Source organism: Balaenoptera physalus, assembly GCF_965194825.1.
Source record: "Balaenoptera physalus genome assembly, chromosome: 4".
Lineage (NCBI taxonomy): Eukaryota > Metazoa > Chordata > Mammalia > Artiodactyla > Balaenopteridae > Balaenoptera > Balaenoptera physalus.
In genome coordinates, this window is record NC_138891.1 from 20,492,722 (window position 1) to 20,518,519 (window position 25,798).

General features: G+C 39.7%; 1 long non-coding RNA gene across 1 annotated transcript; it reads right to left on the reverse strand.

Moving 5' to 3' along the window:
- Nucleotides 1-152: 152 nt before the first annotated feature.
- On the reverse strand, nucleotides 153-25,798 carry LOC309659453. Its single transcript, XR_014262818.1, has 2 exons — nucleotides 21,034-25,798; nucleotides 153-20,928 (listed from the first exon to the last, which is right to left on the reverse strand). It is a non-coding gene; the product is annotated as an uncharacterized lncRNA (long non-coding RNA).

Here is a 25,798-nt window from a genome sequence, read left to right on the forward strand (position 1 = left end):
GTATAGCTTTGCTTTTACCATTTGTCCTAGGATTCTGCTTGTCCGGTTCTTTTTTCTTTGTTTTTTTTTAAGTATAGTTTTTAGGGCTTGATATCATTGGTGGATTTGTTGGTTGGTTTGGTTGCTCTCTTCTTACTTTCTTTCTTTCTTTCTTTTTTACTCTTTATTTTTTTAAATTTTTAATAATTTTATTTTATTTTTCTTTCTTTCTTTCCTTTTTTGTCCCTTTTCTTCTGAGCCATGTGGCTGACAGGGTCTTCATGCTCCAGCCGGGTGTCAGCCCTGTGCCTCTGAGGTGGAAGAGCTGAGTTCAGGACATTGGTCCACCAGAGACCTCCTGGCTCCATGTAATATAAAATGGCGAAAGCTCTCCCAGAGATCTCTAACTCAACACTAAGACCCAGCTCCACTCAATGACCAGCAAGCTCCAGTGCTGGACACCCTTTGCCAAACAACTAGCAAGACAGGAACACAACCCCACCCATTAACAGAGAGGCTGCCTAAAATCATAATAAGGTCACAGACAACCCAAAACACACCACCAGGCATGGTCCTGCCGACCAGAAAAACAAAATCCAGCCTCATCCACCAGAAAACAGGCACCAGTCCCCTCCACCAGGAAGCCTACACAACCACTGAACCAACCTTGGCCACTGGGGGCAGACACCAAGAACAACGGGAACTACAAACCTGCTGCCTGCAAAAAGGAGACCCCAAACACAATAAGTTAAGCAAAATGAGAAGACAGAGAAACACACAGCAGATGAAGGAGCAAGGTAAAAACCCTCTAGAACAAACAAATGAAGAGGAAATAGGCAGTCTACCTGAAAAAGAATTCAGAATAATGATAGTAAAGATGATCCAAAATCATGGAAATAGAACAGAGAAAATACAAGAAATGTTTAACAAGGACCTGGAAGAACTAAAGAACAAACAAACAATGAGGAACAACACAATAAATGAAATTTGAAATTCTCTAGAAGGAATCAATAGCATAATAACTGAGGCAGAAGAACGGATAACTGACCTGGAAGATAAAATAGTGGAAATAACTACCGCAGAGCAGAATAAAGAAAAAAAAATGCAAAAAATTGAGTACGGTCTCAGAGACAACTGGGACAACATTAAAGGCACCAACAGTCGAATTATAGGGTTCCAGAAGAAGAAGAGAAAAAGAAAGGGACTGAGAAAATATTTGAAGAGATTATAGTTGACAACTTCCCTGATATGGGAAAGGAAATAGTCAATCAAGTCCAGGAAATGCAGAGAATCCCATACAGGATAAATCCAAGGAGAAACATGCCAAGGCCCATATTAAGCAAACTATCAAAAATAAAATACAAAGAAAAGTATTAAAAGCAGCAAGGGAAAAGCAAAAAATAACCTACAAGGGAATCCCCATAACATTAACAACAGATCCTTCAGCAGAAACTCTGCAAGCCAGAAGGGAGTGGCAGGACATATTTGAAGTGATGAAAGGGAAAAACCTACAACCAAGATTACTCTACCACCAAGGATCTCATTCAGATTCGAAGGAAAAATTAAAACGTTTACAGACAAGCAAAAACTAAGAGAATTCAGAACCACCAAACCAGCTTTATAACAAATGCTAAAGGAACTTCTGTAGGCAGGAAACACAAGAGAAGGGAAAAACCTACAATAACAAACTGAAAACAATTAAGGAAATGGTAATAAGAACATACATATCAATACTACCTTAAATGTAATGGATTAAATGCTCCAACCAAAAGATACAGACTGGCTGAATGGATACAAAAACAAGACCCGAATATATGTTGTCTACAAAAGACCCACTTCAGACCTAGGGACACATACAGACTGAAAGTGAGGGGATGGAAAAAGATATTCCATGCAAATGGAAATCAAAAGAAAGCTGGAGTAGCAATTCTCATATCAGACAAAATAGACTTTAAAATAAAGACTATTACAAGAGACAAAGAAGGACACTATATAATGATCAAGGGATCGATCCAAGAAGAAGATATAACAATTGTAAATATTTATGCACCCAACCTAGGAGCACCTCAATACATAAGGCAAATGCTCACAGCCATAAAAGGGGAAATTGACAGTAACACAATCATAGTAGGGGACTTTAACACCTCACTTTCACCAATGGACAGATCATCCAAAATGAAAATAAATAAGGAAACACAAGCTTTAAATGATACATTAAACAACATGGACTTAATTGATATTTATAGGACATTTCATCCAAAAACAAGAGAATACACTTTCTTCTCAAGTGCTCAGGGAATATCCTCCAGGATAGATCATACCTTGGGTCACAAATCAAGCCTTGGTAAATTTAAGAAAATTGAAATCGTATCAAGTATCTTTTCCAACCACAACACTATGAGACTAGATATCAATTACAGGAAAACATCTGTAAAAATTCAAATACATGGAGGCTAAACAATACACTACTTAATAACCAAGATCACTGAAGAAATCAAAGAGGAAATCAAAAAATACCTAGAAACAAATGACAATGAAAACACGACACCCAAAACCTATGGGATGCAGCAAAAGCCATTCTAAGAGGGAAGTTTATAGCAATACAATCTTACCTTAATAAACAAGAAACACCTCAAATAAACAACCTAACCTTACACCTAAAGCAATTAGAGAAAGAAGAACAATAAAAACCCAAAGTTAGCAGAAGGAAAGAAATCATAAAGATCAGATCAGAAATAAATGAAAAAGAAATGAAGGAAACAATAGCAAAGATCAATAAAACTAAAGGTGGTTCTTTGAGAAGATAAACAAAATTGATAAACCATTAGCCAGACTCATCAAGAAAAAAAGGGAGAAGACTCAAATCAATAGAATTAGAAATAAAAAACAAGTAACAACTGACACTGCAGAAATAGAAAGGATCATGAGAGATTACCACAAGCAATACATGCCAATAAAATGGACAACCTGGAAGAAATGGAAAAATTCTTAGAAAAACACAGCCTTCCGAGTCTGAACCAGGAAGAAATAGAAAATATAAACAGACCAATCACAAGCACTGAAATTTATTGTGATTAAAAATCTCCCAACAAACAAAAGCCCAGGACCAGATGGCTTCACAGGAGAATTGTATCAAACATTTACAGAAGAGCTAACACCTCTCTTTCTCAAACTCTTCCAAAATATAGCAGAGGGTGGAACACTCCTCAACTCATTCTACGAGGCCACCATCACCCTGATACCAAAACCAGAGACAGATGCCACAAAGAAAGAAAACTACAGGCCAATACGACTGATGAACATGGATGCAAAAATCCCCAACAAAATACTAGCAAACAGAAACGAACAGCACATTAAAAGGATCATACACCATGATCAAGTGAGGTTTATCCCAGGAATGCAAGGATTCTTCAGTATACACAAATCAACCAATGTGATAAACCATAATAACAAATTGAAGGAAAAAAAATATGATCATCTAAATAGATGCAGAAAAAGCTTTTGAGAAAATTCAACATGCATTTATGATAAAATATCTCCAGAAAGTAGGCATAGAGGGAACTTACCTCAATATAATAAAGGCCATATGTGACAAACCCACAGCCAACATCGTTCTCAGTGGTGAAAACCTGAAACCATTTCCACTAAGATCAGGAAAAAAAAAGGTTGCCTACTCTCACCACTATTATGCAACATAGTTTTGGAAGTTTCAGCCACAGCAATCAGAGAAGAAAAAGAAATAAAAGGAATCCAAATCGGAAAAGAAGAAGTTAAGCTGTCACTGTCTGCAGATGACATGATACTATACATAGAAAACCCTAAAGATGCTACCAGAAAACTACTAGAGCTAATCAATGAATTTGGTAAAGTATCAGGATACAAAATAAATGCACAGACATCTCTTGCATTCTTATACACTAATGATGAAAAATCTGAAAGAGAAATTAAGGAAACACTCCCATTTACCATTGCAACAAAAAGAATAAAATACCTAGGAATAAAGCTACTTAAGGAGACAAAAGACCTGTATGCAGAAAACTATAAGACACTGATGAAAGAAATTAAAGATGATACATACAGATGGAGAGATATACCATGTTCTTGGATTGGAAGAATGAACTTTGTAAAAATGACTATACTACCCAAAGTAATCTACAGATTCAGTGCAATCCCTATCAAACTACCAATGGCATTTTTCACAGAATTAGAACAAAAAATTTTACAATTTGTATGGAAGCACAAAAGACCTGAATAGCTATAGTAATCTTGAGAAAGAAAAACAGAGCTGGAGGAATCAGGCTCCCTGACTTCAGACTATACTACAAAGCTACAGTAATCAATACAGTATGGTACTGGCACAAAGACAGAAATATAGATCAATGGAACAAGATAGAAAGCCCAGAGATAAACCCATGCACATATGGTCACCTTATCTTTGATAAAGGAGGCAAGAATATACAATGGAGAAAGACACCCTCTTCAATAAGTGGTGCTGGAAAAACTGGACAGCTACATGTAAAAGAATGAAATTAGAATACTTCCTAACACCATACACAAAAATAAACTCAAAATGGATTAAAGACCTAAATGTAATGCCAGACACTATAAAACTCTTAGAGGAAAATATAGTCCAAACACTCTAGGACATAAATCACAGCAAGACCCTTTTTGACCCACCTCCTAGAGAAATGGAAATAAAAACAAAAATAAACAAAGGGGACCTAATGAAACTTAAAAGCTTTTGCACAGCAAAAGAAACCATAAACAAGACCAAAAGACAACCCTCAGAATGGGAGAAAATATTTGCAAATGAAGCCACTGACAAAGGATTAATCTCCAAAATTTACAAGCAGCTCGTGTAGTTCAATACCAAAAAACAAACAACCCAATCCAAAAATGGGCAGAAGACCTAAATAGACATTTCTCCAAAGAATATGTACAGATTGCCAACGAACACATGAAAGGATGCTCAACATCACTAATCACTAGAGAAATGCAAATCAAAACTACAATGAGGTATCATCTCACACCAGTCAGAATGGCCATCATCAAAAAATCTAGAAGCAATAAATGCTGGAGAGGGTGTGGACAAAAGGGAACCCTGTTGCACTGTTGGTGGGAATGTAAATTGATACAGCCACTATGGAGAACAGTATGGAGGTTCCTTAGAAAACTAAAAATGAACTACCATACAACCCAGCAATCCCACTAGTGGGCATATACCCTGAGAAAACCATAATTCAAAACGAGTCATGTACCACAATGTTCATTGTAGCTCTATTTACAATAGCCAGGACATGGAAGGAATCTAAGTGTCCATCGACAGATGAATGGATAAAGAAGATGTGGCACATATATACAGTGGAGTATTACTCAGCCATAAAAAGAAACAAAATTGAGTTATTTGTAGTGAGATGGATGGACCTAGAGACTGTCATACAGAGTGAAGTAAGTCAGAAAGAGAAAAACAAATACCATATGCTAACACATATATATGGAATCTAAAAAAAAAAAAAAAATGGTTCTGAAGAACCTAGGGGCAGAACAGGTATAAAGACACAGACGTAGAGAATGGACTTGAGGACACGGGGAGGGGGAATGGTAAGCTGGGACTAAGTGAGATGGTGGCATGGACATATATACACTACCAAATGTAAAATAGATAGCTAGTGGGAAGAAGCTGCATAGCACAGGGAGATCATCTTGGTGCTTTGTGACCACTTAGAGGGGTGGAATAGGGAGGATAGGAGGGAGATGCAAGAGGGAGGAGATATGGGGAAATATGTATATGTATAGCTGATTCACTTTGTTATAAAGCAGAAAGTAACACACCATTGTAAAGTAATTATACTCCAATAAAGATGTTAAACAAAAAGAAAACTTAGGTTAAAATAATAAAAAAAACTAATAGAAAAAATATATGTAATGGAAATCTTTTTTTTTACAGCAACATGAACAAATAAAATAACTATAAACAACCTGTGTAAGAGCCATATAACAAAACTCTGAACATTTCACTGACAGATACATAGAAAGCCCTGAATAACAAATCTCTTGTATTTTGACATTATTTGTTTAGAAGAGACAAGATTTTGGAGAGAACAAATTTTCTTAAGTTCAAAGCTTTTGGCACTTTTTTTTTTTTTTGGCCCTAAATATGAAATTTTAGAAGAGAAGAAGGGCAAACTACCTTCACAGACCTCAAATATAACTGCAGGAGCAATTATGAGTAACTGTAAGTACATAACAAGCACTTGATCCCCCTCACCTTGGTGTAGTTCCTGGATAAGTCAGAGCTGATATTTTTCAAAGCATACATTGCTACTATCATAGTCAATGTGGAACCATTAGATTTCAGGATCCAATTTAAGAATCTCATCTACTATTTTTCATCCTGCAGGCATAATTAAAAGGATATAGACTTAAGTGAAAGACAAATCTGGGCTCAAATCCATCTTTGTCACTTAGTTTTTTATCTGTAGAACGTGAACCATAATACCTGCCCTATAGGGTGTTTATAAGAACTAGAAGTTATGCATGTAAAACACCTAGCATAGTGTTTAGCACTTGGTAGCACTTATAAAAATGGTAGATCTTACATTATTGTTATTATTATTAGTTATAATGATAGTAATAAAAATAAACCTATTAACTAAAAAATAATTACATGAGCCTTAAATACTCTGACTAGAAAAGTGTTGCCAAAGTTCAATCAATGGAAAATATAGATTGAAAATTTCTCTATAAGATGTGCTTCGTTATGACAGATTTAACTTGTCTCTACTCTTATATAAGATGCACATGAGGTTGGGTGGGAGTTAAGAGGAAAGGATTTCAAAATCAGGTAAGTATGGGAAATGCTTTATACAGCCACACCCACTTCTAACATTTTCAAGAACTGGGGCAGGTGATCAACTCTTTCAGGTTCCTGGGACATGGGACATTCAGTGCTAAAATGAGAAAGTCCTGAGCAAACTGGGACAGTTGGTCACCCTAAATGATGAAATATATCATATATCTAAAAATATAGATTATAATCAAGCTAATAAACTGTTAAATATAGTATGTTCTATGCTTTCACCTTGACAAAGATACCCTCAAAATGACATAGAAGGCCAGATTCACATTTAGAAATTCTGGACTACTGGTAGTTTTTACAGCAGAACATGGTTGGGTAAAGAGAGGCAGTCCCCAGTTTGTGGCCTTACCGCCCCGCCCCCCCCCCCCACCCTTCTTATCCTACAAGGCCAAAGGACCTACAGACATTCCAATCTGTGCACTCATATCCCATCCACACCTTTCTCCAAACAGCCGCCCTTTCCCTCAGGCCCACTGGTGGGGAAATTTGCTCTCTGAAGTTGCCATTCAGGTTCTAGAAGCTAGTTTGGACCACCTGAGTGGTGTATTCCAGGGTCCAAGTAACTGGAGTGTGGTCTAGAAAGAGGAGTGGGCTGTGAGTGGGCACACAACCTTGGTTCTGGAGACTCCTTACCCCTCTAAGAGGGGACCCAGGGAAGTAGCCATCTTGTTCCATTCTTAGGGCAATGTCGCATACTGCAATTTTGCCTCTGGAAGGTACATAATTCACATTTAACATATGAAATGTTTTTAGAAGTTCTCAGTAAAGAAATTTGTTTAACTTTATTTCTCCCAACGTTGACTAATTTATATAACCCAAGAGTTCCCTTTTTATATACAGCCTATTAACATCATATCAAATATGCTTAGAAAATACTAATGTTGAGAAAAAAACATGGTCAAACTCACCTACACCTCCAGTCACAATTTAATGATGTTAAGTAGTGGCTCATAGAAAAGGCCAGAAAGAACTTGACTTGTTTTTATTGATTATTTAAGCTCTTCCCTGCTTGTCTTTGCAAACAAGTATCTTAGGAGTCCAGGGATAATTTATATCTCAGAAATGTTGCTGTAGCATTATCTTGTAACCCTCAACCTGACCCTCACTGATATCTAGAACAATAGATAAACACGGCATTATAACTATGAGTAATAAATACTGAAAGCTTCACAAGATGGTCAGAGTAAAGCTGAGGGGTAAAACACCATGTATCCTGGTTTGATTTTTTTAAATCATTGGAGAGCTCAGAAATCATTAATCAAAATAAAATTAGAGGAAGAGTTCTGGTTCCAGGTAAGATGGAATAGGTACACTCCTCCTGTCTCTATAATGATCAGAAAACCTGAATAGAATGAATGGAGAGCAGGTATCTGTGGTCTCTGTAAACTAGTTAAGTAATAGGCAGATTGAGGAAGAAGACTCAAAATACCACCAAAGCAGCAGTAAGTTTACTGTTTGTTTTTCTTTTGGCCTGAACTCAACATAGCCCAAAACCTAGAAGTGGACACCAGGGCACAGACAGAGAAAGCTTCAGGAAAATTCCTCAATCTCCGGCTCAAAGAACAGGATAAAGGAACTCCTAAAACTCAGGGACAGTAGAAGAAGCTCCAATTTTTTCCCTTCTTTTCTGTGTTCTCTGTGCCCCCACTACCAACCTATCTCACAGTGGCAGCAGCAGTGGCATTAAGGGGAAGTCGAATGGCAAAAATTTTGAGGGTGACCTTCCTCTCCAATTAGAAGAGATTCCCCAAGGGAGTAAGAACACTCTCAAAACTTTTCTCCTCTCCCTATCATCCTACCATTTGGCCTGAGACGTGACATCATCATTGGAAGTGGACATCTGAGCGGGATTATAAAGCTGCAACCTTCTGGCCAGAGGGTCAAAAAGGGATAGCCTTGGGAAACCAGAAAATACCAGGGAGATCACAGAGTCAGAGGAGCTCAGAAAACTGACTTCTTAAAGTTGTTTATGAAATCCTGGGCTTCCATGAGTGATGCATGCATTGATTTGACCCTAAACAACATACCTAGACTTTGACAGCTGAATTACAGGATAGATCACTACACAGACCCCAGACTGGCCACTGAAAAGCACACACACAGGGCAGATCTGAAGAGCATAACAAATGCTTTGTAAATTGAACTGACATTGGAACCCATAGAAGGTAGATCTGAAGTTGTGGCCTCAATACCTGCTAAGACAAAAGTTTCAACACTCTCCATATAATTTAGACAAAATGCCGAATCTCAAAACATAATATTAAAATGTCCAGGATATACAAGAAGAACAAGGAAAATCTTAACTCACATGGAAAAAGAAAATCACAAAACCAACGTCAGATGGCACAGAGGTTGGAATTATCTGACCATGACTATTATAAACATGTGCCAAGACTTCTACTTCTGGGAAGATAGAGTAGGTGTACTTTTTTCTGTTCCCCCAACTAACTACAGCCAAACACCCTGGACATTACATAAAACAATGATAAGTAGGCCATGGAAGGTGGAGAGAAGGAAGAGAATTGGCTAAGGATCTTGGGACCTGAGGAGGTAAGTTCCTTGGACTTTCTTTTTGCCTCATATATCCCACTGGGTATTAAAGAAGCCAACAAACCATAAATGCCAATGGGCACAGACAAAAAAAACAACAACAATGACAACAAAAGCCTGCTCTCTTTAGTCAAAGGACCAGGAGCACCTACAAAAGCCTATAGCTAACTTCACACTTAATGATGAATGAATACTTTTCCCCCAAATCAGGAACAAGGCAAGGATGTCTGTTCTCACCACTATCATTCAACATGGAACACCTAGCCAGGGCAATAAAGCAAAAACAAGGAAGGAAGAAATAAAATTCCCTATATGCAGATGACATAAATGTCTACATAGAAAATCACCAAGGGACTTCCCTGGTGGTGCAGTGGTTGAGAGTCTGCCTGCCTATGCAGGGGACACGTGTTCGATCCCTGGTCTGGGAGGATCCCACATGCCACGGAGCAACTAGGCCCATGTGCCACAACTACTGAGCCTGTGCTCCAGAGCCTGCGAGCCACAACTACTGAGGCTCACACACCTAGAGCCCATGCTCTGCAACAAGAGAAGCCACCTCAATGAGAGGTTCGCGCACCGCGGCGAAGAGTGGCCCCCGTTCGCTGCAGCTAGAGAGAGCCTGCGTGCAGCAGCAAAGACCCAACGCAGCCAAAAATAAATTAATTAATTAATTAATTAATTGAAAAAAAAAAGAAAATCAACAAAAAAATTACAAAATAAGAAAAAATCCTAGATGTATAAGTGTGAGTTCAGGATGGTGCAGGATACAAAAATCAGTTGTACTTTTATATGCCAGCAGTGAACATATAGAAACCAAAATTTAAAATACAATTCTACTTATAATCAAGATAAAAGAAAATCCTTAAGTGTAAATCTAACAAAATATGTACACGGCTTGAATGCTGATGAAAGAAACAAAAGACAAATAAATGGAGAGACAAATCTTGTTCATAGCTTGGAAGATTCAACATAGAAAGGATGTCAATCCTCCCCAAACAATGTATAGTTTTAGTGCAATTCCCATCAAAATTCCAGCCAGATTTTTTGTAGTTATAGACAAGACCACTCTAAAAGTCATATTTTAGAAAAAGAAACTAGAATAGCTAAAAATTTTGAAAAAGAAGAATAAAGCAGGAGGAACCACTCTATCCAATTTTAAGACTTACTGTACAGTTACAGTAATCAAGATTGGTATTGGCAGAGGGGAGGGATAGACACATAGATCTATGGGACCTGCTAGGTCTAGTTGCTATAACCAGTGCTGGAAAAGGTTTCTAGGGGGAATCTGAGACCAAAATAAATGATACCCTCTCCTCCCCCCAGTCCTTAGCAAACTCTGTACAATCTGGCCCCAATTTCTTAATGTACCATCTATAATGATCCCTGCCACCAATCTTTGTGTCCCTTAAGTAAGAAAATGTTTATAAACACCTTGCTTATTCCTAGTGGTGACAGAGGGAGTTCCCTGGTGGTCCAGTGGTTAGGACTCAGCACTTTCCCTAGTGGTGACAGAGGAGTCTTCAGTCTTTGAGCACATCAACTGGACTTGCGCAGGGACCAGGCCAAGAACACCAGGTCTCAGTAAGGGTCTCTGGCTTGGCCTACGCCTTCTGAGCCTTCCTTATAACTGGCATGAGGCAATGGTGATTCCGCAGGTCTGGCCAGTCCAGGTGCTAGGTGAATCTAAACAATGTTAACTGTTGAAGAAAGTTGCTCAGGAAACAATGATGGGATCCATGTGTCATAGCACATTTGTGTGTATGTGTGTATGTGAGTGGATAGCTACTGGTATGAGTTTCCCATTGCTGCTACAGCAAATTACTATAAACTTGGTGGCTTAAAACAACACAAATTTATTATCTTATAGTTCTGGAGGTCAGAAGTCTTAAATGAGTCTCACTGGGCTAAAATCAAGGTGCCAGTAGGGCTGCATTGCTTCTGGAGCATCTAATAGAGAATACATTACCTTGCCTTTTCCAGTCAAGAGAGGACACCTACATTCTTTAGCTTGTAGCCCCTTCCTCCATCTGCAAAGCCAGTATCACAGCATATTCAGAGCCCTCTCTGACTCTGACACTGAGTTTCCTGTCTCCCTCTTTCACTTATAAGGACCTTTTGATTACATTGGGTCCATCCAGATAAACAAGGATAATCTCCGCATCTCAAGGTCAGCTGATTACCAATTTTAATTCCATTTGCAACCTTAATTCTCTCTTGCCAATCAAAAGTTCTGGCGAGTAGGATGCGAATATATTTGAGGAACTACTATTCTGTCTACCACACTACTAATGAGATTATTTCAATAAATTTGCTTCACAAACAGTTACTCAATATTTTAAGTCCTCCCCCAAATCTGTGCATTTCTCTGCCCTGGGAGCTTACAATTTTTGTGGTTCTCCCAACCACACCCTCAACCAGTCAAAGGCAGTGCTTCTCAAAGTGTGGCGCCCAAATCAGTACCAGCATCACATCACCTGGAAACTTGTTACCAATGCAGAATCTCAGCCCCACCCCAGACCTGCAGGTTCAGAAACTCTGGGTAGGTGGAGCCCAGCAATCTATGTTTTAGCAAGCTCTCCAGGTGATTCTGATGTATACACGTTTAAGAACCACTGGGCTGGAAACTATTAAGCCTAGAGGTTTCTTACACTGCATCTAAAATATAACTCTAAAATACATTGCTTTCAAACCAGAATTGCTTTTAATATCTACTGTGCAAACAAGTTCTGTCACTGTGAAAACTCTTTTCTATTATCCAGGATGAAACAGAACAAAACACAGCACACACACCACGAAGAAAAATTCACCAAAATATTAACAGTTTTATTTTTTTACCTGGTAGAAAAATTGATGGTATTTTCCACTAGACTTTTCTATGTTTCAAAATATTTTATAATAAACATATATTACTTTAGAGTGGATAAGAAATAGATCGCAAAATGGAAGGAACAATTTGTAGTGGGTCAAGTACCAATGAGAAACACATAACCAAAACTCCTCTTCAGCTATTTCAAATAATCAGGACAATCAAACAGTAATAATAACTTGGCTGATTCTGTCTCTTTCAGTCCCTGAAGAGTCTCAGCTCTTTATTTGATCACTGTGTGCACTACCCATGGTCTTAATGGGTCAGCATAGAGCAGGACAATTCATTTTAGAAGAGGAGAAACATCTAGAGATCCTCAGAGGAAAGAAGCCCATACCTCCTGGATGCATACAGTCTTAGATGATGCCAAGGCACCCACTATCACCTTTTCTCAGCACTCTGATAAGCTCGAGACCAACAACTTCCCCTCGGTCCCACTCACAATCTAGCAACGCGCCGCACCCCCGCCCCAGATTTTTTTTTCCGAAGCAGACAATGTGTTATTGTGATTAGATATAAACTGAAAGTGTATTTTCTGCCCTTCAGTAATTACACTGCCTTATGGTAGCATTATTCAGTGCGAAGCCTTATTATGCTGCAGAATGAAATTCTGTATAATTTTCTTCTCCTCCAATGCACAAATGGAAATCATATTTTGGTCTGAGTTGGGAAGAAAGGCTCAGTTATCACTTGTGAGCGTGGTGTTATTTTCCCCAGAATTAAAAAATCCATCTGGGTGTCCGACCTCGCTCACCCCGCTGCCTCTCCATTCAGTCTTTTGTATGCAGATGAACCTTATCAATTTCCACCGCCTCAAAAGCCCGCACCCAGCTTGGTGCCTCCCCCTGGTCCGCGCGGCTTTAATGGAAATGCATGAGGCTTTTTTTTTTTCTTTGATGTCTATGCAATATACGCATGTGGATAAAAACCTGTGCTTTTATTTAGGGGGAGGGAGAGGGGGTTCAAATCAAAGTTAAAGTCTACCGTATCGCGCCACGCTGGCGATTAGCGGAGGAGAGAAAGGAAGAGCAAATCCAACACAGAAGCTGTGAAACGGGGGTTATTCAGATTATTGACTAACAAATAAAGGGGCATGGGATGTCACATTTGTATTCTAAGGGTTTTCAGCCCGCCGCAGGCCTCATCAACAACTTAGTGGAGTGCTACTAAATCCCGTGTGTTAACACGCCGGCCCCGGTGGCTCCTTGTGATTAATGCGTTAATTGCAGCTCCCTCAGGCCTAGCGCTGGTTGTGTCAGTAATTCACTTAAGGCCAATTCGCCCCTGAGTTATTCTACAGTCTAGTGTAAACAACGAGCAAATAACACCACTCAACCGTTTACCGGATCCGGTTGCTGTTTCCCAGCCCATTAGCAACTTCCAATGAGTGATTCATCCTCCAAAAGCGGAGCCGGGGATTGTCTGAAACCTCCAGGACGACAGGAGTAGATCAAAACAGCCTGGCTTTCACCAGACCCGGGGACTCACGTGCCTCTCGGAAATGCAGCTTGGCCAGCGCAGGTCTACACAGTACAAAGTAAACCACCGTTATTTCGAAGAAATGCCTAGAAAACTTAGGCAACAACCCTCCTTATTCGCCCAGGTAAATCATTCAGGAAGAAGACGGATAAACAAACAAAAACAGATTTTCTTTGGCTCCAAGTATCCCACCAACTCAATACATTTGTGACAGTCTGTTTGATTCTGTTGACTGAGATTGCATATTGCGACCTAATGATGCAATTTACGTGAACCCTGAGTTTAGAGTTAAGAATGTGGTGGCCTTCCCTAAACTAGCCAGAACTGGGCTGGGTGAACCTGACCGAGCAGCTTAGCGGCTTGACTCCAAAAAAGCAGTAATGGTACTCATTCTGTTTGCCTAACAAGATTGTTATAAGGATTTTAAGGTTATGACAGAAAAAAAAAATTGTACGTTTTCAAAACCTACAAATAATGTAATGTAAGCACGAATTAAATGGGGGAATTAAGGCGCTTACTGATTAATATGCTAAAATAACGTTATCTTTGATTTGTAGCACTTTAAGTTTCACAGAGTAGTCATATATATGGGTATGTATAGTGAGGAATTTCAAGCGTACAGAACTGGCAAAACAAATATTTACCTACTTTTTAAGATCAGAATAATCAGGTTTAAGGAAAGAACTAGGAACCTCAGAGTTAAACTGACTACTCCCAGCTGGCCTCATCCAACTTCTGCCTGACAGGAACAATTGTTTCAAAAAGAAACAGGGAGGTCCATTTTATCTTTGGCTCTCTGTAATTTGAAGAAAGTTTCCTCAAGGGGAGCTGACATCTCTCTCTCCTTACAGTCCCCGCTCGTTCGTCCTAGATCTGCTCCTTGGGATCCCAGAAAATATGCCTCTTTCTCCAAGTTAGGGGAACTCAACCCCACAAATGAAAGAATCATTAAGTCTTGGAGAGGGTTCTAGAAATCAGACTTTAGATCAGTGAACAATAAAAACCATTGTATTCCCCCCCCCCTTTTTTTCTTTTTAAAATTTAAAAGTAAACACACTTATGGTTAAAAAGAAAAAAAGTTCTAAAGAACACAAGTGACAAGAAATATTCCCAAATACCCCACCCCACCCAATATTCCATTTCCACTGCCCCAAAGCAACCTCTACTAACAGTTTCTTGAGCAGGCTTCTGGTAATTTAAGGGCAATTTACAAATTTACAAGGATACACACACAAAAAGTTGGATAATATTGGGCACTTTTTCTGCAACATTTTTGCTGAACTGTGTCTTGGACATCTGAGCATAATAGTGGATGTAATATACCAGGGTGTGTACTGGAAAAATAGTTGTGATAGAATTTTGTGTCTAAATTCTGATATGAGATAAGCCAGTAATTTTTTCTTTCCCTACAGTACAATTTTTGAAAAAAAAATTTACAGCATGTCATTTGCCAAATTTAAAAACATAGGCATACAAAAGCCTTTTACAAGGTTGCAAATATACTAGAGTGCTGACTGACCCATGACAAGGGCTGGGGAGGGGACAGGATGCAGGCAGCAGAGTTGAAGGGCAAAGGGAAAAAATGAAAGTGAGAACAAATGACAAATTGAGGGGCCTTGCATGGGCCAGTGGGAGTGTGCTGTGCACTGAATAATACTTATTTGTGATTAGGGTTGCTAGTCTGATAAAACAATTGGGTGGCTTCTTACAGTATCTCTTTTTTTCTTCCCAATGTTTTTGAATAATTTATATGACATGAAAATTATCTGTTCCTTGAAAGTTTGTAAGTCTAATCCTTAACATTGTCTGGACCTGGTGCCCTTTTAATAGGTAATTGTTTTATTACTCTTTCAAAGTCTTCTATGATTATCATTATAGTCAGATTTTCTGTTTTCTAAGCAAATTTTTATGATTTATATTTTCCCAAGCATTTTTAATTTTGTCTACAGTATTTTTAATATATTGGTATAAAGTTGTGCTTTATAATTTTATTTTCTATATATCTGTAGCCATATCCCTTTTAAATTTATTTTTTAAATAAACAATTTTACCTTCTCTCTGTTTTCCTTAACTGGGCAGAAGGAAAATTATTTTTCCTCCTCTACAGGATTTGCCAAATATTTGTATATTTTAGTAATCTTTTCAAAGAATCAGCTTCTGTTTGTATTCATCTCCTCTATTTTTGATATTGTAATTTAATAATTTCTGCTTTTATTTTTGTTAATTATTTTTTCCTAATTTATTTGAGATCATTTTGTTTTATTATCATTTTTCTAGCTTCTTAAACTGAAAGCTTAGTTAATTGATTTTCATGTTTTTTGTGTTCTAGTAAATGCATGTAATACTATGCCTACTCCTCTGTCTCTGCCTAATCCATAGACTTTGATAGGTGTGTTCTTAATTTTGTGCATTTGCAGAGTTGGTAATAACCATTTTTTACTTCCTTTTCTGTTACAAAATTATTTAGAAGCATGATTTTTAATTTCCTGGACAAAGCTTTCTTTTGGTTGTTAATTTATATTTCTACTGCCTTGTGATCAATAAATACAAATCACATGATTTTTGTTTTCTGGAGTTTATCAAGATTTCTTTTATAACTTAAAACATGATCACTTTTTATGAAAGATTTTTTTGTGTTTAAAAATATGTTTTCTCTGTTGGAGTAAGTTAAGATATACAGTTAATTATGTTATTCTATTTCTCTACATACTTTAATTCATTTCATTTCTTTTTTTTCTATGACATCTAATGATTGTGAGCACAGTAAGTTAAGGTTTCTCACTGTAATTATGGATTTATCATAATTACAAGGATTAAAGTTGATCCTTGTGTTTCTGTTTGTTTTCTCTTTGCTGTGAGCTAATGCTAATGACCTATCCCCCAATTTCCATTAGATGTGTGTTGGCACATGTGCCATGCATCTTAATTTTTATTTCATATTTTTGCTTTCCAGGAGAATTTCTCAGCTTGGTCTTCAAGCTTACTCACTTGCTCTTCAGCTGTCTCCATCCTATTATTCAGTCTGTTGAGTTTTTATTTCAAAAATCAAAATTTTAACTTCCAAATCTCTAGGTGATTATCATGAATGTAATATCCTTTATGCCTCTCTAATGATTTTAATTATCCTTATTCTAACATCTTATTCATTTTGTTCTTAATTAGCCCAAGTTCCTGATATCAGCTCATCCACTTGTTGAGTTTGGTACTCACTTTCATAGTTTTGGCTTCCCTCAGATATTTAATGAATCTTGGTTGTGTGTTCATGTCTGTATTTTCGATTCCCTTTAGCCTATAGGTGAAAGCCTGCCTCCAAAGGTTATTGGAGAGGCATGGAACACACGCTGGGCAGTGTGACCCAGTAGTTGGGTTCCTGAATATTGAAGCCTCTCTGGGAGCACCAACCTCCTGAGTCACTGTCCTTCCTCTCTGGGCAAAAGCCCACCCTCCCCATGCTGCCTGCCTTGACAGAAGAGAGAAGGGTAGGGAGTTGAAGACATTTCTCCTGCCAGGTGAGGCTCCCACTCTGGACCCAGCAGCCACTCCTGTTCTGAGGATCTGGCCTCAGGAGGCTTGGGGCTCCCCACCAGCCACACCCTCCTTTGCTGCCATGCTTTTCTGCAGACATTGCCTGCTTCTGTCTGATTTCACCTACCTTTCATCTCTCTGAGTTTCCCCTCTAGTTTTGGATGCATCCATGAAATCTCTTATTTTCCACTCTGGTTGTGGGTGTTTTTTCCAAGAACTATACCCTTTTTCTATCATTTTCTCAGATTTGGGGAAGGATGAGTCTGCAGTGTGTGCTCAACTGCCCTCTTGATCCAGTCTTTGGCAATTAATTTAAAATTGCCTACTGACTATTGGCCATGAAATAGGCACCTCCCCTAGACAGTACTTCCACGTCCCTGAAACTGTGGTAAAAAGATGGGTCTTGTGATTGATGCTGGATGAAGTGTGGGGAGAATGAACTCTTACGGTGTTGAACACGCATTCTTAGGGAAAGAACTTGCATTTACCAGAATATCAGTGTTTAAAAAAAAAATTTTGTTTTTGAATACCAGGTGATTGATATTCACTTCAGTTCCCTGGGGACTGCTGTAGGCGGAGCCTTAGAGGGCTGGGCTTCCTGGGCTATTCTAGGAAACAGCTGCGCCTATTTGAATAAGAGAGGCAGAAGGGAGGACCCGTCTATTTACAGGTCAACAGCAGCCTGATATCTGATGCCTTGTGGAACTAATTCCTAATTGGGGCAGTGTTTGTCAACACTGACAGGACCCTAATACACTGTAATCGCTCCAGCCACAAGCTCAGATAGAGATCTTAATCTCCACACTGTCCCCTTCACACGGCAGCAGCCCTGCTGCCCACCCCCTCCTTCCCCATTCTTGGCTCTGTCTCTCTCCATCTCTTTTCCCTCCACCCTGACCCCTTTTTGTACCGTTTTTGTACTTCTCTGTGGCCACCTCCCTTTGTCTCTTTTTCACAGCCTGGTTCTTTCCTTCCTTCACTCTTTGTAGGGTCTTGGATCTCCCTCTCCATCCTTCTAGCTCTCTTGTTCCTTTGTCTTTCTCATAAACACCCATCAAATTTATTTATTTATTTATTTATTTATTTATTTATTTATTTATTTATTTATTTATTGGCCGTGCTGCGCGGCATGTGAGATCTTAGTTCCCTGACCAAGGATCAAACCGGTGACCCCTGCAGTGGAAGCTCTGAGTCCTAACCATCGGACTGCCAGGGAAGTCCCAACATCCATCAGATTTAAATTCTCAAGAGTTCCCGGAGAGTTTAGGCCACATTTAATTTTAACATGTCGGTAGTTCTCAATTCATTGTCAACAACCTCTGAAATTGTTAAGAAAGTAAAATTACACTTTGGCAAATTTTCACAAATAGAAGCAGAGGCTTAAGATAAATGTATGTGGCAAAAGGGAAGAGAGTGACTTTTTTGATCCTTGATGCGTATATTTTGCTAATTCAGCAAAATAACTGTCTCCCCTTCGCTAGTGTCCTGGTTGGTAGTGTCTGTCACACAACCTGAACCAGGCCTGGGAGCAACACGTTTACAAGAGAGCCAGTCAAACAGCAGGCACTGCGGAATCAGGGTGAAGCCCGTCTGTTAAATACCTGCACCGGGAGACCACATGGGTACCGTCCCAGTTCCAAGAAGGTCTGGAGAAACCTGGGTAAAAAGCAGTGGCCAAGTGGGCACTCCAGTTGGAGGCACTGTAAGCAGATCCAGGTGAGGAGTTAAAGAATTCATTCCATTTCATTCCATGTTCAGTTTTGTCTCCCAAATAGCCTGTTGACACTTGAGTGACAGTGTTGGACCTGAGTCCAAAGCTGATCACTTCATCTAGATTATTGCTAGAAACTTTCATCTCTCTCTGTCCTCAGACTCCTTCTTAGAAATGTTCTTTTGGAAGATTCATTGTTCTCACCCTTAGGGTCTCCATTCAAATATTATACCTCTCTAAAGACATGAAACCCTGAGCACTGTAACCGAAGTATTAGTAGCTCTCCATACACCAGTTACTCTTTATCCTTAACCTGTTTATTTTCTCCATAGCACTTATTACAAACTACCATTACCTCATTTGTTTATTTCTCTCCAGAAGCATGAGCTTCATGAAGGCAAGGACTGTCTCCTTACTTTCCCATATTAGCCCCTTAACAGTACCTGGCACATAGTAGGACTTCAATAAATATTTGCTGACTGAAAGACTGGAAGAATGAAGGAATGAATGAAATCATGGAACATTCTCTAATCGCTCTCCTTCCTAACAATAGAGATCATAATTCCATTGCTTTAATTTTCTCTCTTCTCAAAGATTCTTAATGACCAGGTCCCCTCTTTCTTGCACAGAAGAAGACCTCTCTCCCTTCTGTGTACTTTTTTCTGCATACACTCTCCTCCTCAGAGATGAAACTCCATCTCCAAATGCTGTAGGACCACAAAGCACATCATCAGACCCCTAGAGAACTCCCACCTCCCTTGAATAGACACAGTGCTCTGCTTCTGAGATACCCACACAAGGCCCCCAAAAAAGTCAGTCCTAGATATCCAGCCCTCCCTGAAGTGTCAGCTATCGCACGCTTTTTGTTTTTCCTTCTCCCAGTAGCTTATGAAGTCTTTCTGCCTCGGTCCCAGCCACGGCTACGCTTACCTGTGATTTATTGATGATAATCGTAGGAAAGCCATTTGTAATCAAACGTTAAACAAAGACATTCTCTCGCTGAGAGGGACTGATAACGCACCATTTAGTAATTTTTGTGCGGTTGGTAATTTGGAGAATGAATGATAATTTCTGAGCCTTGAAAAGCGACGTTGACGATGCCTGGTGTTATTCACCTAGTGAATAAAGACACCTTCCTCTCCATGTCTTGTGATGAATTTCTTTTATTAGGGCCACTTACGCGAGACTTTATCTTAATGGTCTCTCAATATGGGGCAGTTGTGCTTGGGCCGTTAAGTTGTTTTTCATCACACCTTAAACACAGGCTCAAAGAAAATAAATAGCAGTAGTGGTTCCAGGCAGCTCAGCTGCTGCAGAAATTAGGCCCTGAAGCTAACATGTTTGCTAAGCACAACCGGCAGGAAACACACAGGGATGGTGGGTCCCTTACACCCCCGTGAGGACATAAGACTCCCCGCCTACCTCACACTTCACTCCTGCTTGCCCTTCTCTCTCCCCACGTCCCATTCCTAAGTGAAGCTTCCCTTCCCTTCTTGGTCCCCACTCTCTATTAAGCTCCCTTGACTGTACTTTTCCCTGTGTTAACTCAACATTCCTTTCATGTACGAAGACGTGGCGGTAGATCCAGTAACTTAAATAGATATTATGTCGGCCCATACAGGTTCTTTGTAACCTGCCTTCCACCCGAGAGAAATCCTCGTAGGTGGCTGGGGGAATCTGAGGAGGAAGAGCAGCCACCGAACCACACTCTGCACCAACGTGTCCTGTGACAGCCACGATAATGTCCCATCAGTGATTTCCTTCACATACAGGTTATATACCTCACTGCATTCTGAGACCCAAGGGTAACAGAACCTGGGGACCACCCTGGTAGAGGTTGGCTGCATCTGGGTACTGTTCCTCTGAGTGCTGTTCCTCTGGGTACTGTTCCTCTGGATACTATTCCTCTGAGGACTATTCCTCTGAGTACTGTTCCTCTAAGTGCTGATTCTCTGGGTACTGTTCCTCTGGGTACTATTCCTCTGAGGACTATTCCTCTTAGTACTGTTCCTCTAAGTGCTGATACTCTGGGTATATTCCTCTGGGTACTGTTCCTCTGGGTACTATTCCTCTGAGTACTGTTCGTCTGAGTGCTCTTCCTCTGAGTGCTGTTCCTCTGGGTACCATTCCTCTAAGTACTGTTCTCTCAGTACTGTTCCTCTGAGTGCTGTTCCTCTGGGTACTGTTCCTCTGGATACTATTCCTCTGAGTACTGTCCCTGGCAGAGGCAGGTTGCCTCAGTGTGCTATTCATAGGCTCAGGGCCTCCCGACAGGCATTGTGGCCACCCTTTCAGATGTCAGATACTCAGCACACTCATGAATCCTTTCCTTGGGTCATTTCCCTTGTCCCACAGCCCTCCAGTCCCAAACCCCTTCTCCAACCCCTGCATCCAGCTCCCACCTCCAATTGTGCCACAGACCCCAGAAAGGGCTGTCAGCCATTCTCTGCCCCTACTAGTTCCTCTGCCAGTTAAGGGGAGAGTGGGAGAGAGGAATAGAGGGAGGCTATCTTAGTGAGCCAGTGGCACATCTGAAAAACCATGACATCTCGACTTGCCTTCCTACCAAGAGAGTAACTGTCTCCTTCTCAGCTTTGAATTGAATTACAAACAGCACCCTTTCATTGCTTTAGCCTAGGATATACACAGCTCCAGGAGGTAGGGGGGTAAATATTAATAACAGCTAACATTTAATTTGTATTTACTATGTGGTAGGCATTGTACCAAGAACTTTGCATTGACTGCCTCATTTAACCTTCATTACATCCTGAGGATGTAAGTACTGTTATTTTTTTCTAGATTTATTGAGATATAATTGACATATAACACTAAGTTTAAGGTGTACAATGTGATGATTTGATAAATGTATATATTGTGAAATGATTTAGGTACTAATATTATTATCTGCTTTTCACTGGTGGAGAACAGGAAGCCAAGAGGACCTCAGCTTCTTGCCCAAAGCCACAGAACCAGAAAGGCCTGAAACTGGAATTGGAGCCAGGCTGCCCAACCCCAAATCACTCTCTTCCTCTCTTCTGTCCTGACAGTGACAATCCCATCCAACCACACTCAAGTGATGGTGTAGGGGCTGATACACAGCCTCTTCCACCACAGGTGGGGGACGAGAGTCTATTCCATTGCTTCCCACACACCAGGCAGTTTATGGCCCTGAAAGCCCCCCACCACCCTGGCCATGACGTCACACACCCCCTGAGAGGCGGGGTGGATTTCCCAGTACCCCCAGTGGGGAGTGGATGCTTGTTCCTCTCCCTCAGGAGATGGATCAACCCCTGCTTAGAGATAAGTACCATCTGTTCCTCAACAATACCCTTTTCCTCATTGGACAAGTACTGGCCGTGTCCCATGGACTCAAATACTACTCCCTCTGGACATAGTTCCACAAAAGAGAGTCTGCAACCCCCCAGCTCATAGATCACTGCCTCCCCCACCTCCAAGAGTGGCCAGTCCCATCACTGCCCTCCACTCTCAACTCACCTCCCTGTGTCTGGCCCTGGAGTTGTGTTTTGGTTCCATTAGGATACTGCCTATAAATTCTGTCTTGGGTTTCAAAGGCAGTGTCCCACGGCAGGCAGATTTCCTCCCACTGGTTCCTGAGTGGAGAGATTACTGTGATGTACCACCTTACCTTGATGGGTCCCCATCCACCACATCCAGTCTCTGGTTGTCTGACAAACTAGCACAGATCCTCACCAGGCTATCCCTAAACAGTGGGTCTCTTTTCAGTGTCAAGAATGTGTAAATTCCACCACTCTCTCTGGTCTGTTGTTCCTGGTACAGAACCACTGTATCACAATGTCTTTTCTCTCTTGTGGGGTTGTATTGAACTACCAGAGTGCCAAACCATCCTTCAGCTTATTGACCTATCTTTATCCCTTCTGCCTCGTTGTCTGCCCCAAATCAGAGGTCAGTGGGCAACCAGGGCTCCTGCTGAAACACAAAGAAACAGGGACCACATCAGAGGTGGCATTTTTACTGCTACTATGACCATAAACACACATCCCATGTATCATCCCCATGGACTTTACTGCTCTGGGTGCAGAATTTCAAGTATTCTTAATAATGTTTTATTATATCTCTTGATTTGTCAATCCCTTTGGGAATGATAGGGAATTCCTAAAGTGAAGTAGGAATGGCCATCATCCTCCACCACATTCAGAGCTCCTAGTCAGGTTTCCTGTTGGAACAAACAGAAAGACAAAGACCTCCAGGCAAAGAGGAGAACAAGCAGCTTAGAAGAGAGAAGCAAATCAAAACATATGGTTGTCATACCCATTGTTAACCTCTGAACGGATTATGTCTGACAGCAAATACCCAGTCAAGACTGTGATACCAGTAAATCCTTTCAGTTGGTCAAAATGACTCAGAGAGATGACAAGGGTAAGGTTTTCCCACCTAAGCCTGATAGATTCAAGATACCCACCCATAAATAGAGAGAGAGAAAGAGAAAGAGACATGGGGGACGAGGTCGGAGAAAACTTTTTTTTTTTTTTAATTTTGGGTGTAGGTATTGGCGTACAATGCTAATTAGAATCAAATAGATAAGAAACTGACTAAATTCTTGAGAGAGCTGTGTTTATTTCCCCCTTCCCCAAAATGTGCTAGATCAAAATATTGAGTTGCTAAAGACCTAAATCAACACTTGGGTTTCCAATATTCTATAGAAGGAAGTGGGTTGAGAAAGCTGCTGAAAGAATAAGGAGGACGTATTCTCCAATGCCCACTTCAGATGTGGCCAAGAAGGATAGAGGAAGGGAAAGAACCTCAGAGAAAAGTGGCTGGGAGCTCCTCCCTAAGCACAGGATCAGGAACATACTCACCCCCCAGGAGTCTGATCCCATGCAGCACCTACCAACAGGATTTCAGGATTGCTATAGACTTGTGTTTGCTGTGCTCCCAATTTTCCTCTTATTGAATGGCAATTTGTATTCTGATTATCCTATATGTGTGTCATCATTGTTAACTGGGCATAGCAGAGGACATATTGTTTTTTTAGCTCTTAGATCTCTGAATAAGGAGGCATGTTTTAAAGCGATTGATAGAGTGTAATCATTTGTTTTTATCTTAATGCTAGAAGTACCCTTCATCCAAAAATCCTTCATCCTTCATCTAATTCAATAGTGATCATTGCATTGAACCTATACAGAAGGAAATAAAATTCTAGCCCACTACTTGGACCATCAAAGTTCAATATTTATGTAGTAACATTTTTGAAAAACTTTAACTGAAGTATAGCTGATTTATAAGAATATATTAGTTTCAGGTGCACAGCACTATGATTTAATATTTTTACAGATTATACTCCATTAAAAGTTGTTACAAGATAATAGCTATAATTTCCTGTGCTAGTAGTAATAATATTAATAATGTTTATTGCTTAATGTTTAGTGTCTGTCTGTGAACAAAGCACAGAAGACTTGCTTGTGATTGCAGGACAGAATGTAAACCTTAGCAACCTTGACAATAAAAAAGAAAAAGTGAGCTGATGGAAGGAGGTAGAATTGGGGAGAAAGTATAAAAGAAAGTGTAGGCTGTTATTATCCTTATCTTATAAAGTTGGTAGTAGAGAGATGCTGTCAAATGCTGACAGGACAAGATATGACAGTTTACTATATTATTTAAAGTTATAATACAAGAAGAGATAATAATATTGAAATTATAAAATATTAGGTAGAGTGAAGGAGGAAATTGTGTATGTGATCCAAATCTTTTATTCACAGTGAAATATCCATATATCTTATCTAAAGTATATAAATCAAGAAATTAAAGTGTAAGCACTTATTTATATTTATGGCAGAAGAATTAAAAGAAGAAATTGTCTTAAAAATTAAATCTGGCCATAAGTACTAGAAAAAAGGAGAGTTGGGGATAAGAGACTGTCAATTTTCAGTGTAGATTTTTCTGTCCTATTTTAGTTATTACCATGTGGACATATTTATTTGACAAAAACCAAACAGAGCATTGTCATTTTTGTGAGCCAACTTTTTAAAATATTTTTATGGAAGTGTAACTAACATACAATAAAGTACACAAGTCTCAAGTGCACAACTCAAGATCAAGATAGCAAACGTTTCCAAGACCCTAGAAATTTCCCTTTGGCCTCTCTCAAATACCCCAAAGGGAACCACTTTTCTGACCTCCATCACTATAGAACAGTTTCACTTGTTTTTGAAAATCACATCACTGAAATTATATAGTGTATACTCTTGTGTTTCTGGCTTTTTTGGGGGGGGGCTTACTATCATGTCTGTAAGATTAACTCATGTCGTGTGTGTAGCTGTTGCCAAGCAGCATTCCATTGTATGAATACACCAAAATGTATTTTTATGTTTTGTTGATGGACATTATTAGGTTGTTTCCAGTTTGGGGTGATTATGAATAATGCTGCTAAAGCTGCTGTGATCATTCGTGCACTTGTCTTTTGGTGGACATCTGTACACATCATTTCTACACCTAAGAGTGAAATTGCTGAGTCATAAGGTAGGTGAACGTTAGATTCTGCCAACTGTTTTTCAACATGGTTGTATCAATCCCATCGGCAATATATGAGTGTTCCAGTTTCTCAGCATCCTCACCAACACCCACGACTCTCAGTCTTTTTTATTTTAACCATTCTGATATATATTGTGGTATCTCATTGTGGTTTGAACTCACATTCCTCTGATGACTAATGAGGTTGAGCGCCTTTTAATATGTTACTGGGCACTTGGACATCCTCTTCTGTGAAGTTCCTGTTCAAATCTTTGCCCATTAAAAAAAATTGTTTGTCTCTCTTTTATTTGTTATTTGCATATGTTAGATAGATAGATAG